Here is a 13,748-nt window from a genome sequence, read left to right on the forward strand (position 1 = left end):
CTCCATTCCTGAAAAGAGCTAAGTCTATATTAGTTGATCATCACACAATTTTGGTACTGCCTTGTCCAATGTTGTCCTGGTTCTGCTCACTTCCTTCACTATCAGGCCTGCACCAGAGTCCTTTGCTCTCAATCATTCATACTTTGTATTTGGCATGTTTTTCAGTCTCAAGGATCAATTGAGATGAAGACTGAACATTTCCACCTAAGATGCTGGGAGTACATATTAATCCCTGCATAGTCACCCTTGGTGATCAGGAGAGACGAGAGTTGTCCTCAGGATGCTATTTTAGATGCACTAGCGAGGTATGGCAGTGTTTTATTTTTTGTGGATAAAATGGAGATGTGGGAAGATGTGAAACAGGGTTATTGAACGAAAAAACTTCTGGAAAAATAGCAAAGGGTTGGATGTGAGGCCTCTTAAAGGTCTTCTTCTTCCATTCTAGGCCATGACCTTAGGGAAGACAATTGACTTTTCTTAGCCCTGTCTACCACGTGTTGAGAATAATAATAGACAAGGAATGCAGTACAAAAGGAACAATGAAATGAGACTATATGTGCATATATATACACACATATTCATATCATCATTGTAAACATACATGCACTCATGTTTACACATATGTATTCAGCTACGTATTCAGAAGAAAATGACAATCCACTCCAGTATCTTTACAAAGAAAATTCCAGGAATGGCCCCATAGAGTCCCAACGATTTGGATGTACTGAGGGGGAGCAGAGATATACACAAAAGGGGGGAGAGCAAGAAATTAAGGTTCAATCCCTCCCCCAATTTCTAAAGAAACATTTCCTTTAGCTCTTTGTTTTGTATAAGAACTCTTTCCCCAACAATACAAAAATGAAGCATTCAATATCTGTCAGAATCAGAGAGAAAACGCGGTCACTGCCCAACTGTCTCTCATTTTACAGATGAGGAAAAAGGTTGGAGAGTCCAGGGCTCACCCAGCATCATGAAGGGAGCTGAAGTCAAGTACAGGGCTTGTTCCCATGGGACCGAGGGACCAAAGGGAAAGTTGGAACTATAGGAATTAAGGGAGTACTGAGGGTCCCAAGCCTGTTTTGAGTTACTTCCAGAACCTGCTATTCCAGGAATCGCTGGTTTAGGCTGGATGCAGATCATGCTGGCAAGGCTCTTCTTGATTAGCGCCTTCACTCCCATGCACGAGGATCCAAGCCGACTTGGGGGGACAATAGGAGGGGCAGGAGAGAGAGAAGAGAGGCACCAAGGCGTAGCTGCTGTGGGGCACAATAAAGACTGCTTGCATAGACTCTCCTTGTCTTCAGTCTTCCTTGACTCTTCACTCAAGACTGTTGCTTTTCAACAGGCCCTGGGAGGCCCAGAAGGCTGATCAGTAGTAGGTAAGCCCCACCTTAGAGAGCTGGGGTTAAGGGAACCCCAGCAGAATCACTCAGTTAATAAATGTCTGAAACTTGCTTTGACTCTTGCTCTTCTGCTCCCAGTCCAGAGATATGCAATTAAAGCTTATAAATTAGATTCAATTGAATACAAAAGTTAAAATTTGAAGATAAGAATTAGAGTTTCCACAATAAACCTCTAGGTAACACCTAGACCAGAGACATCTTCCACTAACAGAAATGACTATGTGTATTATAGTTCATCTAAAATCCTGATTTTAAATGAGGCTTTCTTTCACATAAGACATGTAAATAGAGTTGAATTTTAAAACACTTCCCCACAAATTTCAGTGACCATGTGCACCTGTGCATTGTACATACAATGAGGAGGCACACATCAATTGAGCATCAGCTAGAGATTCAGTGTCATATTGAGACTGGTTTCATGAGGATTGAAACAATCGCAATGACAAAGACTTTATATATCATTTTCACCATAAATAGGAAACAAACCAGAATCAGTTATGGCTTAGTTCCAAGAAAGAAATCTGGAAGATGGAAAGATGCAAGATTTGTTCAACTGACTTATGAGGTTTAACCAATTCTATTCCATTCAGGATTGAAAAATATTTGTGCATCAACATATTAGTCCCTAATAATAATTGTCAAGAATTTTGTTAAATAATGCTAAAGATATTTCCAAAAGCAATTTATCAGAAGGCAATAACATTTTATTATTGGACATGATGATCATAGGAGGAACTTCAGAGGTCATCAAGAGCATACCGAGGGTCAGAAATATTCACTTTCTTGTCCAAAATCATGCTGGGGATAAAAGACAGATATGACTTACACCCAAATTTTCTGAATCAAATACCTTTTTTCCTACTGCAACATCCCAATGACATAATTGTCTTACTCGTGCTCCTTCCAGAATAATATAAAGAGCTAAAATGTGGAAGTAGGAAAAGAACAGAGACTCAGAATACCAGGGAAATAGAGATAGGAAAAAATGACCACAGAGATACAATGCTAAAAGACAGAAAATATATTTCAATTACTGAATGCCAAGATACAAGAACATGGGAATTGGAGCACCAGTTATTTTGCCTGAAGTCACAAAACCCTATTAATACTGATATGAATGAGAAAAACTGCCACATCCCTTTATTAGAGGAATATGGTAGCAATAGGTAGTGAAGGCAACTGAATCAGAATTCTACCACTTCAGTAATTTCAGATGTGGAACAAATCAAGTCAATTCATCTGGAAAAGAGAAATCAGAGATTTTGAAAAATGGAAAGAAATGAAAGCAAGAAAGAAGGAGAAAGGAACGAACAAAAAGACAAAAGGAGGGAAGGAAGGCACTGCCCTATGTACTTTAAAAGTATTGTCTTGTTTGATCCTCACAATGACTATGTGAAGAAGGTGCTATTATTTTCTCCTTTTTTACTATTGAAGAAACTGAGGCAAACAGAGATTAAGTGTGACCTAGGAAAAAGCTATGGTGTCAGACCTTCTTGATACCTTGCCCAGAGTATTACCCATTGTGTCATCTTCCTGCCTTAATAATAATCACATTGGGTAAAGAGAACAATCCACAGTAGGAATTAGAATGGAGAATCAGAGTTGGAAAATCTAGCTTCTAGATGGCAGAGTAAAGGCAGGAACTCCCTGGGGCTCTCCCTTTAAATAATACCTTTTAATAATGACTGTAAAATGATGGAATGCACAAAAAGATGGAGTGAAGGGGCAGCTAAGTGGCACAGTGGATAGAGCACCAGCCCTAGAGTAAGCAGGATCTGAATTGATAATTACTAATTCCTAATTAATAATTACCAAATTATTAGTATAAGGCCTCTTCAATATGTATGAAGGCTGTAATTGAGGCAATGACCGGTATATGAACTCACCATTTGGAGTATGCCTTATGTGATTTGGCTGTATTTCTGACATCCCAGGAACTAGCCATCCCTGGGAAAGACAAAACAGGATTGGGAGGAACTGGCTATTCTCCCAATGGTGATATTTAATAAAAAAATAAACCTTACAGCCCAATAATGGCATTTCCTTAAAAAATAACATATTGATTCAATCTATACCTGAAGCCAAAAGGGAATTGGATCCCATTCAACTTAGATGGCTCTGAGCCTTCTTTGTCTTCAAAGGTATAAAACTTGTAAGCCCCTTCTCCTCTTTGGAATCTCACCCATGGAGGAGAAGTCCTGCCTGTGATATTCAATCTCCCAATCAGAACTCAAGGGTTGATGAAAACTGGGGTTCCCCAACCTAACATCTCGATAGTTGGTGCTCCCCGAATTGGTGATGTTTTCTTTATCTTTCTCTTCTATTTTGATTATAGTATTAATAATCCTTTGTCTTTTATGTATTATCTGCTGTATTGGATGCTATTGTAAGCAATCCATTCCTTGTATTGTATAATTAAAATACTTTCATTTTTAACTGAGTGAGAGCGTCATTTGCAGGAACGAATCCTAACCTTAATGAAATCACAAAACATAAATTGACGTCACGAACAGGATTCATTGTGCAAATGCCTCTCTTTAAGAAAAGTACAGAAACCCCTGTCCCTGTCGAAGTACTGGGGTGGGAGGATGCCCCATTCTCTTCTTTAGCAAAGGTTTGGGCACAAAATACGGGTTCTTGTGAGGATTGGGGTAGCTGAGTAAGAAATGGCAAGCCACCCCAATTAACAGAATGTTTGTCAAATATTCCTGTGGAAAAAGGGAAAGAGATAACAGGTATGTGTAGGAGGGGCTGGGCTTTATTAACGGAATATTGTAAAGTATGCCAAGAGCTAGATAGAAAGGAAGAAGAAAAAGTACAGCTGGAGAAAGAAGTAGCTGAGCTGCAAGGGCGAATGTCTATGTTACAGTGTCAAAATTTTATTCTAGATGATCAGGCCAGGAATTATCAGAATGTTGCAGTAAAAGCAGTGGTGCGAGTGGCACAATATAAATATAGGAATAGGAGAGGAAAGGTTAATAAAAAGAAGGTTCATGCTGTAATTGCTTCTGCTAATATGGATTGGGATCCTGATAACTGGGATGCTGATATTTGGGATGAAGATGAGGAAAGATGGGAGGAAATCATTGAAGGAGATATACCTGATGTAGGAGAAGAAGTAAGACCCATTGTTAGGAGAAGAAATGAGAAAGATGGAAATAACTCCCCCCCCCAAATTTACTGAGATCGCTTAAGATTATTCACAACAAGAAATAACAGATTTGTTAAGTAGGTTTTCGCAGAGGCCAGGCGAATCTGCTATCTCTTGGTTTGTGAGACTGAGTGATGGAGGGGTAGGAGGAGTTTGGTTGGATTCCAAAGATTGCCTTAAGTTTTTAAGTTTGACTTCTAATCCTTTTGTTCAGCAGGCAATAAGAGATCATAGCCAAACTGCTGTAGGACAGCAGGGAGCTGGTACTAATATGCTGGCATTAGTGGCCTCTGGAATAAGTACTCAATACCCTGATACTTCCATGTGGCCAAATCCATCCCGTCCTTGGTATACATTGAAGGATGGAATACAGAGATTGAAGGAGGACATTATGAAAACAGCTGTTTTGGTGAGGGAAGCAGATTCTTATACAGACACCCCTGTTATTGCCATGCATAGAGCCCCCATAGTGAAAACTGCTCCTCCTGCTTATAAACATCTTATTTTAACTCTGTTGGTAGCCTCAACTGGGGAATCCCTTGGAGAAGTTATTGATAAACTGTCTCAATTAGGAGACTTGGGAGAATTTAGGGATATAGGAGACCAGACATCTAAGGAGTGGGCAAAACCTAGAACAGGGTCCAATAATAGGGTGTCTAGGAAGGAAATGTTTAGTGCGCTTTTAAAGGCAGGAGTTAAGAAAGAGGGAATTGATGGGATCACCACTTCAGACATGTTACAATTATATAAAAGAAAAGTGGGAAATAAAGTATCTGCTCTGAATGTTGCTCCTTCAGCCCCACCTGCCCCTTTGTATCCTTCATTAGATCATTTAAAAGGGGAATAGGATTATGGCCAAGCTTTGCGTGTCCACACGCTGCAGATGGATTACCAACCTCATGTCCCTTTAAAAATATTTTGGAAGAATGGTTCTGTTACCAAAACCCAAGCTTTGGTGGACACGGGGGCGGAGGCCACCCTAATTTATGGAAACCATACTAAATTCAGGAATGGAATTCCCATCACTATTTCAGGTTTAGGTGGACATGAGGTTAAAGCCAAACAAGTGTCACTTTCTATGCAAATAGGAACCTTCCCTAGAAAGGAATATAAGGTAGTAATAGTGCCTATTCCAGAATATATAATTGGAATTGATGTTCTAAAAGGAATGACCCTACATTTACCTGATGGTCAGTATCAATTTGCCGTGAGATCATTCAAGATTGCAGTGATACTTGGAAAACTATTGATGACTCCAGTATCTGTTCCCTCTCCTGCTTCACTAGTTAGTCAGAAACAATATAGAATACCAGGGGGAACTGAAGAAATTACTCAATTAAAGAAATGTACAGGCTTGGAACAATCCTGTCTGGCCAGTAAAGAAGTCAGATGGGTCATGGAGGATGACAGTGGATTATAGACAGCTAAAAGTTACCCCACCTTTATATGCAGCTGTACCAGATACTATTACTTTGATAGAAGCTGTACAAACACACCCTGGTTCATGGTATGCTGTAAATAGATTCAGCAAATGCCTTTTTTATCATTCCCATTAACCCTGAACAATGGGACCAGTTTGCTTTTACTTGGCAAGGCAGACAATATACTTTTATCAGACTTCCCCAAGGGTATCTACATAGTCCCACTATTTGTCATCGCATTGTAGCTGAGCATTTAGATGAACTTAAATGGTCTGATGTAAAGATAACTCACTACATTGATGATATTATGATACAAGCTGGTACAATGCAGAGTGTTGAGCAGAGATTAACTCAGTTTATAGAATATATGAAAAAGAAATGTTGGGAGATCAATCCTGATAAAATACAAGGGCCTGCTCAAACTGTAAAACTTTTAGGAATAATTTGGAATAAAGGTCATAGAGAAATACTGCCCAAGGCCCGACAAAAAATATTAGACTTTTTCCCTCCTCGAGATAAGAAAGAGGCACAAAAATTTATAGGATTATTTGGGTTTTGGAGGAACCATATTCCTCATTTAGGCCAAATCTTACAACCCCTTTATAAAATAACTAGGGAAAAAGTATGAATTTGAATGGGGAGAAAAAGAAACCAAGGCTTTTGAAGAAGCTAAGGCAACGATTCAAACTGCTTTGGATTTGTGGCCTGTGAAAGAGGGGACAGTGGAATTATAGGTATCTGTTTTAAATGGATATGCTGATTGGAGTTTATGGCAGAAGCAACAACAAAGAAATGTCCCTCTAGGATTTTGGTCTAGAAAATTACCACCTGCAGGTCAAAATTATACACCTTTTGAACAACAGTTATTAGCTGCATATTGGGCTTTAGTGGAAACAGAATATTTGACATTAAATCATGATGTTATCTTAAGACCTGCAATACCAATCATGGGATGGATTCTAGGGACCCCTGCCTCCCATAAAATTGGACATACCCAGGAGTCTTCTATTATTAAATGGAAATGGTACTTACAAAACAGAGTAAAGACTGGGAGGCAGGGAGTGTCGGCTTTGCATGAAAAAGTACTAGAGTTACCTGCTCAACAAGAAAATTTGGAAAAACCCAAAATATATGTACAGTCTCCAGTTTCTTGGAATCAGGGGCATGATACTTTAACTGAGGAACAAAAGAATCATACCTGGTTTACTGATGGTTCTGCCAAATATATCGGTTCTAAGAGATACTAGAAATCAGTAGCTTATAATCCAAAGGGAAATTTTATTCTGGAAACTAAGGGAGAGGGTCAAAGTAGCCAATGGGCTGAACTTATGGAGGCACATCAAGCCCTGCAACATGAGGAAGAGGGCCAATGTCATCTGTTCACCGATTCATGGGCAGTGGCTAATGGTTTGGTGGTATGGATGCCTATGCGGAAAGAACATAATGGGAAAATGAGGGACAAAGAAGTTTGGGGTAAGAAGCTATGGCAACAAATTTGGGACTGGTGCCAGAAAACTAACGTATCTGTGTTTCATGTAGATGCGTATGTGAAAACGGATTCTGTGGAACATGAGTATAATGCTCAAGGAGATGAACTGGCTAAGACAGAAGGGAAAACACTACAAGTAAAATCTACAAAGGAAGATGATTTAGTACTGGGAAAATGGATCCACACTACTGCAGGACACCTTGGTGCACTTGCCTCTTACGGGTGGGCATTGGATAGAGGAATTAATTTACCTCTTGACATTTTTAAACAAATTACCCAAGAATGTTCTCAATGTCAACTCTTCAGTCAGCGCCCTCTTCCAAGGAAGGTGACTGGAGAACTAGCTCGAGGAAATTTGCCTGCTCAAATTTGGCAAATTGACTACATAGGCTCATTACCTGTGAGCCAAGGGTGCCAATATGCCTGTACCTATTCTGGAATATTAATTGCATGCCCATACAAAAGAGCTACTCAAAATAATACATGTAAAACTTTAGATATTATTTCAGTATATTATGGTACCCCTATGAAAATTCAGAGTGATAATGGGACCCACTTTAAAGGAAAGGAAATTGAAACCTATTGTAATTATTATAATATTGAATGGATCTGTCATATCCCATATTACCCACAAGCAGCTGGACTAATAGAAAGAATGGTTTACTTAAGGAAAAATTAAGAAAACTAAGTGATAATAATAGCTTGAGTAAATGGAAGGAAAATCTTTTTGAAGCCCTCAAACAATTAAATAATGGACCACTGGCTGATGGAGAGAGTACTCCTTTATCCCAAAAGATGACACCTAATTTACAAATAAGGAGACTGTCAAATATTTCCACCATACAATGGTGGAAATTTCATGATAATGTTAGGGAACCTTGGAGAACCTCACTTGGGTCAGCAGGCTATGATCTATATGTAATACATGATGTGGAAATAAAACTTCAAGGCCAATTGTTATGTAATACTGGTATTGGAGTTAAATTACCTACTGGGTATTATAGTCAGCTGTTCTCTAGATCCAGCTTGGCCAATAAGTCACAAGTACATGTATTGGGAGGAGTAATAGATAGTGATTATAGAGGAATAAATTAAAGTTTGTCTACATAATTCCCATGTGTCTGAAACCTACTCCTGTAAAACTGGGGAAAGGATATGTCAAATGGTTATATTACCACATTTTATTGGACAATGGACAGAAAAAACCCAATCCCCTGATAAGACTACTAGAGGGGATCAAGGATTTGGAAGCTTGGATGAAATGCGATGGGTAGCTGAGAAGGTAATCCCAGGAACTAAAGTATGGATAAAAAGACACCCTACAGACACTCCTAGGCCAGCTGAATTAATAGCCCAAGGGAATAATAATACTGCCATTGTATGTTATCCTGGAGATGATACTTGGTATTATGTACCTCTAACTCAAATGTTTTTACTAAATTAAGTGTTTTGTAGTTCTTACACGTTGCTGTTGGATTGTCTGGACTTGGACTCCAGGAGCCAGGTTGAGATTCTCCGGGAACAAGATCCAACTGAAGTGGTGGTCATTTATTGTTCCTTCACAGGGAAATTACACCTGCCCTGCACTCACCTTTTGTAACATTGCTAATTGGACTATCACTAATGCTACATTTTATCAGACTCCTTCCTCCTATATCCTGAAAGGGCCTTCTTCTGTGAACTTAAGTTTTACTATCTCCTGGTTAGTTAACATTTCATCTTGCGTTACTACTCTTCCCTTCGCATCCCTGGCATTGCAGTATAACCAATTAGAGGGAAAATGTCCATATCTGATAGAGCAAGAGTTGGTTAAAAATTGTATCACATGGAATATAAACAATTCTACCCATAATGTGAAAATTTCCCTTAATAACCAGTATTTAATTTGTTCTAATGCTTCTGAAATAACCAATCACAGTGCCTGGATACAATATCTATTATTATTATTATCCAAAACACCACCCACCAATCATCCTCCATCTATTGTTCGTGTCGCAAAATCATGTGTTAATACCTCTATCTCTCAGCATAAAATTGTACTTCATTATAAGGTGTCTTTTCCACCTTTATTGCCCTGTAATAGATTTAAAAGAGCCTGGTATGATACCCTACTTGGCGGAGCTGGAACTGGTTTGGGTATAGTAAATTCTATCGATCTTGAGACCTTGGCCAGCAGACTGCGCAGTGCTGGGCAGGATGTATATCAAGATTTAACAGTTAATGCTAATTGGTTGCCCACGACGATCCGGCCGCACCAAAATACATTAAGATATCAAGGCCAATTTTTGCAAGTATTTAATGACAGTGTGTTAGCCAATTTTAAGTTTGATGATAATGTCACTAGACTGTTTAAATGGACCAAATGTTCTTTGCAAAACATGTACACTTTAATACAAAAAGAGAATGCTCAGAGGTTGTTACAAGTAGGAGATACCCATATTTGGGACAGTGTACTCCCTAGAATGGTTAAATATTGGAAACAAAACAAACCTGAACAAGCTCAATGTACTCCCTTTGGTGTAGTGGGACTGTAGTATATTATCAAGTTCATATGTGGAAAATTATGTGTCAATTCCATGTGACTCCTTTTGTGCTACATGATCATTTTGTTTTGCCACATGTACATAGCAACTACGTAGATCAAGACAATGTAACTCATACTTTCCAGGACTGTACTTTTACTAACCAAGGTATTGTGTGTGGGATGATGACCCGGCAGATGGAGCCCTGCCTTCTCTCACACTCCTCTAACCTATGTGACTTAAATGTATATCCTCTTTCTAACTTTTCAATGTTATATGAAGTATCTTCCCAATACATCTGTTTACCCTCTAATAATAGTACTGATTTAGCCTCTGTCTCACAAAAACCTCCCTTTTCTGGATATCTTCTTAATGTTTCTTTCTTACACTGGCAGGGTGATGATTTTTACTTTTCCCCTGATACAGATGTTGTTAGGAATTTGACTTGGGTACACAAATTGTTACCTCTTCCCTATACTTCTTTATCTCTACAACCTTTAATTGCTATTCTTGATCAATCCCATGTCCTAAAGAAACTATTAGAGTCCAACCAGCGTGCTTTGAATGAACATCGAATACAGACTCATACTTGCAGGACATGTAATCGAGGCTTCTCATTTAGTAACTTCTGATACTAATCATCATTGGTATGATTTCTTGTTTAAATCGAAAACTGCTACCAAATATTTTAACAGCTTAGCTATTCCTATATTACTATTATTGGTTTTCTTATTATTATGCATTTGTAATTGTTATATGTATACCAGAATGAAATAAATTTATAATCAATTTACTCCTGTAGTCCCATCTTCATACATCTCTCGAGGCCTTAAGGCCAAGTGAATTGATAATTACTAATTCCTAATTAATAATTACCAAATTATTAGTGTAAGGCCTCTTCAATATGTATGAAGGCTGTAATTGAGGCAATGACCGGTATATGAACTCACCGTTTGGAGTATGCCTTATGTGATTTGGCTGTATTTCTGACATCCCAGGAACTAGCCATCCCTGGGAAAGACAAAACAGGATTGGGAGGAACTGGCTATTCTCCCAATGCTGATATTTAATAAAAAATAAACCTTACAGCCCCATAATGGCATTTCCTTAAAAAATAACATATTGATTCAATCTATACCTGAAGCCAAAAGGGAATTGGATCCCATTCAACTTAGATGGCTCTGAGCCTTCTTTGTCTTCAAAGGCATAAAAGCTGTAAGCCCCTTCTCCTCTTTGGAATCTCACCCATGGAGGAGACGTCCTGCCTGGGATATTCGACCTCCCAATCGGAACTCGAGGGTCGATGAAAACTGGGGTTCCCCGACCTAACATCTCAAGAGTTGGTGCTCCCCGAATTGGTGATGTTTTCTTTATCTTTTTCTTCTATTTTGATTATAGTATTAATAATCCTTTGTCTTTTATGTATTATCTGCTGTATTGGATGCTATTGTAAGCAATCTATTCCTTGTATTGTATAATTAAAATACTTTCATTTTTAACTGAGTGAGAGCGTCATTTTCAGGAACAAATCCAAACCTTAATAAAATCACAAAACAGGATCTGAGTTCAAATGTGACCTCAGACACTTAGTAATTACCTAGCACAAGACCTTAGGAAAGTCACTTAACCCCATAGTCTTGCGAACAAAAAATAACCAAACAAAAAAGATGGAGAGAAACAATTTTTCTGCTGAAGACAACTTAGGAGGTTGGTAGGAAAGCCTATTGCACCAGAAAGGCATTAAGCATGCCAAGACCAGGCCTTGAGACACACTGAACAGCAGCAGCATGAGCTGCCAGAATTCTCAGCCTATCAGGGCATCAAACAAACCTAAACAAGTTTAGGACATTACAGGGTCTCTTTGCTAGCAGGTCTCTGGGGCTTTTCCCAAACTGGGACCCAGGGTACAATCCTGGGGGGCAGGACCAGAGGAAGGAGAGGAGGAAATATCACAGCTTGGATCATAACACCTTGGAAAACTTGAAAACAGGCAGGTCCCAGAAACAGCTTTGAAAGCAGCTGCAAAAAAACAGAGAAGCTTCATATCCCACCCTAGAGGCAGAGCCCTACCTTAGCAAAGGGTCAGTAAGCATAAATACAAGCAGACAAGCAACTTCCCCACTGGGCAAGGAATGTAGAAACCACACACAGGTGAGGGCTTCAGATAGCTTCTGGAGACAGCATTTTGGTTGAAATACCTTGACAAAGGAAGTCTGCAGAGAAGTATCACTAACCCATGAACCATTGTCCCAAGCTGTAAGCATGTATTATGATGTTGTTTTTAATTCATCAGAATCATGAGAGGTAAAATAAAGATGAATGTGGCACCTGGAGAACCTCATCTGCCTGCTATCAGGGACATTCTTAGTCTCAGCGGAAAGATGTACAGGGATCTGCTTCAGGCAAGGGAGGAAAAGGTTCCTCATAGGACTATGCCATTCTTCAAAGCAAAGCTGCCCTAAAAGATACTTTACTTCTATGAGCCCAAGCTTCATTCCAGCAAAGAAAACATTCCCTTATCACTTAAAAAAAAGTCAGCAAAACACCCTAGCTGGGGATGTAAGATATTGGATGTGTCTTTAGTAAGTTCAAGTTCATACTGCATCTGACACTGGGTGGACAAGTCTGGACAATTCACATAACCTCACAGTCTCAGTTTCCTCATCTGTAAGACAATACTAATATATCCTATATTCATATAATATTAACAATTAAGTAGCATTTATCTAATATTATAAGTCTTATAAATCACTTTGATAATAAAAGTTAACACTTAGTTTCATTTGAGTCTCATAATAAGCAAGGGAGTCGAGTTCCATTATTATCTTTCTTTTAAAGTTGAGGAAACTGAGGTATCTTAGTCTGGTTTAGAACTCAACTCTTCACTACACTAGGAACAGGGTTTTAGACCTTATTTCACTTGTCTAATTTTAGTGACATGTATGTATTTTATGCACTTAAAATATGATTCTGGAGCAGCTAGGTGACTCAGTGGATAGAGTACCAGCCCTGGAGACAGGAGGATGTGAGTTTAAATCTGGTCTCAAACACTTAATAATTACCTGTGTGATCTTGGGCAAGTCACTTAACCTATTGCCTTGCAAAAACAAAAACAAGATTCTGAGATGTGGTTGATGAGTATTACTGGCCTGCTAAGGAGTCTGTGACACATCTTTGAAGAAGGGCTCCTAAATCCTCTGAAGCAATAAATCCTAAATGATTCTCTATATTCAGTATTCCCAATCATCTCTAAGAGATTTCCAACAGAATATTCATCATTTCCAAAACAGAACTCATATGGTCTTAGATCTTCTCACCTTTTTTCCACTTTTGTATTGAAAGAACCTGCTGGTTCCCTGCCACTCAAGTTCCTTAACTCCTAGTTATAATTCCCTCCCTTCATTCTCATTCCCAATCAAATCAGTTTTCAGAAATTATTAGTTTTAACTGTATCTCTTCTGTTTCTTGTTTTCTAGATGCATAGAGCTTCCACCATAATGTATGCAGTCTTTTAATCTCAACTGTACAATTTCAAGAATTATTTCTATACTCTCCCAGTTGGCTTTCTGACCTGAAGTCTCTTCTTTGCTCAATCTATTCTCCACACAGCAGTCAAATTATATTTCTAAATCATCGATTTGGTTATTATCTTGGTCAAGAATGCCTCCTTAAGGCCTTTAGAATAGTTTTTGAAATCTTCTGATATATGAAGCTTTATATACACTGAATCAAAAATCTTTATAGCAAAGACTCTGTGACTCA

At 38.7% G+C, this 13,748-nt stretch overlaps 2 long non-coding RNA genes across 2 annotated transcripts in view; both read left to right on the plus strand.

The window, feature by feature from the left end:
• LOC141491545 (uncharacterized) overlaps nucleotides 1-297 on the plus strand; it is a 6,263-nt gene extending 5,966 nt beyond the window's left edge. Inside the window, exon 4 of the long non-coding RNA XR_012469630.1 lies at nucleotides 166-297. This is a non-coding gene — a long non-coding RNA (uncharacterized LOC141491545). The remainder of the gene's footprint in view (nucleotides 1-165) is intronic.
• A 2,902-nt stretch (nucleotides 298-3,199) lies between these two features.
• Nucleotides 3,200-11,485, plus strand: LOC141490496 (uncharacterized). The gene is made up of 2 exons (XR_012469221.1): nucleotides 3,200-3,698; nucleotides 7,515-11,485. It is a non-coding gene; the product is annotated as an uncharacterized LOC141490496 (long non-coding RNA).
• Nucleotides 11,486-13,748: the final 2,263 nt, after the last annotated feature.

Source organism: Macrotis lagotis, chromosome 6, assembly GCF_037893015.1.
Source record: "Macrotis lagotis isolate mMagLag1 chromosome 6, bilby.v1.9.chrom.fasta, whole genome shotgun sequence".
Taxonomy (NCBI): Eukaryota; Metazoa; Chordata; class Mammalia; order Peramelemorphia; family Peramelidae; genus Macrotis; species Macrotis lagotis.